Source organism: Montipora capricornis, chromosome 7, assembly GCF_036669925.1.
Source record: "Montipora capricornis isolate CH-2021 chromosome 7, ASM3666992v2, whole genome shotgun sequence".
Taxonomy (NCBI): domain Eukaryota; kingdom Metazoa; phylum Cnidaria; class Anthozoa; order Scleractinia; family Acroporidae; genus Montipora; species Montipora capricornis.
The window spans coordinates 17,160,961-17,165,035 of record NC_090889.1 but is presented as its reverse complement, the minus strand read 5'-3'; the positions used below and the strand labels follow the sequence as shown (position 1 = coordinate 17,165,035).

The following is a 4,075-nucleotide window of genomic DNA, read 5'->3' as shown; positions in this document are numbered from 1 at the left end:
ACAATCACTGAGTGAAGTAATGCAAAACCGAAGCAATTCGCTAATAGACCTTATTCACGATGGCCGCCATGTTGGATTTGCTATTATCATGCAAATTAGCTTCGCACTTGTGAGGGGGCAAACAACACAAGTTCGAGAGGTTATAACGAACATCTTAGCCACACAGATGATTTGTTTTACGTTAATTGAATGTTTATCACCTAAGTAGTAAATAGAATGATTACACAAGTTATTTCGATGTTTTTTTAGGGAAAAATGAGCAGATAACGAAGTGGAAAGTCAAAATGTCAAAGGCAATCAAAAGATATAGAATTATTATAAAAGGTACTTAATTCTAAAATCTAAGATGTCCTTTTAGCAATGTTATTTCAATATTTCGACGGGCCGATTTTCCGCAATTTGCCTTTTTTCGAATGTTTGCACTCCTGCATAACACATGGCTAATTTGCATGACAATTTGAAAACCAATATGGCGGCTATCGTGAATAAGGCCTATTACTTTCGACACAGTTGAAAACCGCTCTATCTGCAAGAACTGCACAACGCACTATCCGTCTAGCGAGGAAGGTAGGACCGAATCGCCATCTTGTGTTGCTCCTTCAAGTCTTTTTTTTATGGCGGTGGCTTAGTGGTGTCCAACATGAGAGGTCATCACTTCTTTCCATCCCTCAAACTATAATTTCCCTTTTTATTCAACTTATACGATGTACAGTCTACTTTAGACTTCAAATCTACTTCAACGAAACAAAGATTTTAAACAAGCTGAGAAGATTTACAATAGGCGAGGCAATAAGTTGAACCCGGATCGATGGCTTCACCTTGCAGTTTCCGATATCCACTAGACTAACGAGACAACATCCCGGAAAATCGAGTTTTTTAAAGTATTGAAATAGTAGTACCCAGCAAAACAATTGAAAGTTAACCGTCTTCAACGGGGTTTTTAGACCTAAATACTGCAGATCAGCGCGGCATAGCATAGAAACGCTATTTCTTGTTGTACTAAAGCTGTAATTCTGCCTTCATTCTTTTTAGAGCGGTAAGCTTGTCAATATTAGCATGGGATATTGCGTCGTGTAATTGGTACGAAATGTCCAATGTCAGTTTGAGGGATGGAAATTAGTGGTGTCCAACATGAGAAGGGAGATAGGATAAAAACTCTAGTCTCTTAGCAACCGCAAAATGACAAAGTTACGTGACATCGCAAACACCTGCGGTCCAGGAGACTGGAATTAAGTCGGAAGCCATCTTGAAAGCGAATTTCAAACGAGCATTACTAACAGAGTGCTGCTGTTGGAGTTTGGTAGATACCTCCTTTGAAAGAGCTACAACGTTTGGCGTGTCGTTGCGAATTTGCAACAGGACAATTCATTTCTACCTCCCCTCGTTATAAAAAGTGATCAAACTTTTAAAGAGGGTTTATTAATATTTATGTGGAATTAAAGTGCGTATCACCTCGAAAAAGACCTTTCCGCTCAATAATTCTCTGTACTTGTCTAAACTAATCCTTTTGTTCGCTTAGCTCTCTCCTTCGAAGTTACTTTTTTAGAGCCTCTAAAAAGTTGGGAAAACTAGTTTTAATTTGATCTACGACCGAGCAAGGAAGGGGAATGGGTTTGATACCGCGTTGATTTCAACAGCTTTACAGCTTTGCAAAGGAAGTTGTGACGTCAGCTCGGTATGGAACCCATTCCCCTTCATTGCTCGGTCATGGATCAAACTATGACTACTTTTCCCGGCCTTCAAAGGGATCGCAAAAGTGAGCTTTAATTGGAAAAGTGTTGAAAAAACAAGAAAATATATTTGAGACAATTTCGGAGAGTAGGCAAAGTGGAAAGGTCTCTTGAGGTGATAGACACTTGAAGGTTATTATGCATATTTTATTTTGTTCAAAGCCAAGTGGTTTGATGGGTTTAGGTTATGCCTTTTACAATATTTTTTATATAGTTCCTTATTTCCTCCGAGTGTCGGTAAATCATTCTATGAACCAAAAGAAACTTGACACTCAGTTCCTTTGCTCTAATGGCGTTAAAACGTTGAACCTCCATCGTTGTTGCAATCCAGTACAAAACAAAACCTGTAACCCTTACCGTTTGGTGAAGAGATTTAATTTTTTGTAAATAGTAATAAAGTTTATTTTTGTATGAAAGACAGCTTTTTTTGGGCTTCGCATGCCGCAAGAAAATGAACTGTTCCGCAACATTAAAAATACACTTTTCTGGAAAGAGCGTGTTTAATTAATCTATTTCATGTTTCGCATGAAACTCAGGAAACTGTAGCAAGCTACCTCGCTGCCGCACAAGGGAGTTCAGTTTTCCTCGCGCGTGTAGCTTTTTTTTTCCGGCGCCCTCACCGAACGGATATGTTGACAAAACTTCCCCCCACCCCCTCTAGAACAAATAATCAAAATTGTTATTGTGTAGTGTGTATGTTGTCAGTCAATTCCGGTCTCAGGTTGAATCCGTCTTTACCTAGGTTAAATTCATGATCCACATTTTACCAAGGTTGCATATGCACTCTACTGACCTAGTTCAAAGCAGCTATCAACCCCGCAAAATGGATTGAAAACATCTATTCCTTCCCGCAAGCTCTATATTTCGTATCTCAAAACATCTTAAGAGCCTGACCAAACGGGAAATGTTTGGCGTTTAAACAACATCAAACATTCTTGGGTGACCAACCATTTTACCGTTTGGCCACAATGTTGGTGCTGTTTGGTCGTGTTTGATAATATTTGAAGACCATCAAACATTCGATGATCAAACAACCTTAAAACATTTCTTTTGTTCCCGTGTTTGATTGGCGAAGTTTTGGTTCGTTTGGACAACTATTCTCGTTACCACAGCCTCGGATCGACCCAAGGCTCTGGGAAACTCTATGTAGGAGAACATGCGCCGTAGGGTTCTTATAGCCAAAAATTGGCTATTTGAACCTTACGGCGCCTGCTCACTCCTCGCGCTAACATGAATGCACCAATTAGAGACGCTTTTGATTGTTCTTCACGAAAACCAATGAGAAGACACTTTGTTTCAGGGTTCCCCAGAGCTCTTCTCTCCCTCAGTCAACAGAAGAGCTCTGGGGTCGAGATCGGGACAGCCGTATCACATGTTTGGAGCGCGCATGCGTACTACGCTTTGTTAGCCACTTGTATCCACGTGTTTTCTAAGTATTTGTGACCCATAGGTATTTGCTTGTGGAGTTTGCTCTGGGGTAGACTCTAGCTCAGAGCAAACTCCACAAACTTGTTTTAACCGTTTCGCGACTCATTTCAACATCAGTATGTTTGGTCACCAAACAATGTTTGATGTTGTTTAAACGCCAAACATTTCGCGTTTGTCCAGACCCTAATGTTTCGTATCATCTTATCGGTTTCTCTATTCATACACTGATCCATTTAGCCTGTGCCAGGCTCGCAGATAGTCGAGAAAACGAAAGGAACAGCCTGTGAAAAGCGAGTGGGGGCTTGGGGGGGGGCGACGCCTCGACCCAAGCCCCCACTCGCTTTTCACACGCAGTTCTTTTCGTTTTCTCGACTATCTGAGAGCCTGGAACAGGCTATGATCCATTCAGTTTCAACATTACAACATTTTAAGGGAATAAACTTAATGTAGGCTCCAAAAAAGGATTCTTCATTTCATCTGAGAGCATAAAATCTAGGTAAAATGAGGATCCCCAATTTAACCTTGGTAAAAATGGATTCAACTTAAGAACGGATTTTACCCGGCAACATGTACACCTGGCGTTTACTTCTTACTTACACCGCACGCCATAAGTTCCCTGTGGAACGTTTAAGACCCCACACACTACGTAGTCGACAAGAGTACGGGATGGAGTTCCCTTTGTTGTGGATGTTCTTGTCGTTCGCTTCTCAAATCCAGGTTTATTTTTGCGGCGAAAGATGTACTGCTCATGGTGTAGAATAGCTGCAGAACTTCAACCTACTCAAATACTGAAAGACCAACCAAACCAACTCTTAGAAAAAGAGTTGTGGGATAAGCCCATGTCGGAGTTGCTGTTTGCCTTCGTTTTAAAGCGAGTCTTTGTGCACAAACATTCAAATGGAAATGAGTGGAGTATT

At 40.8% G+C, this 4,075-nt stretch overlaps 1 protein-coding gene across 1 annotated transcript in view; it reads left to right on the top strand.

Annotated features, from left to right (window-relative positions):
- The window catches only part of LOC138055260 (protein DENND6A-like), a 25,696-nt gene extending 24,686 nt beyond the window's left edge, over positions 1 to 1,010 (top strand). Inside the window, exon 23 of the mRNA XM_068901238.1 lies at positions 1 to 1,010. This exon is cut by the window's left edge and continues 1,078 nt beyond it. The gene's annotated coding sequence lies outside the window, so the exon portion shown is untranslated.
- Positions 1,011 to 4,075: the final 3,065 nt, after the last annotated feature.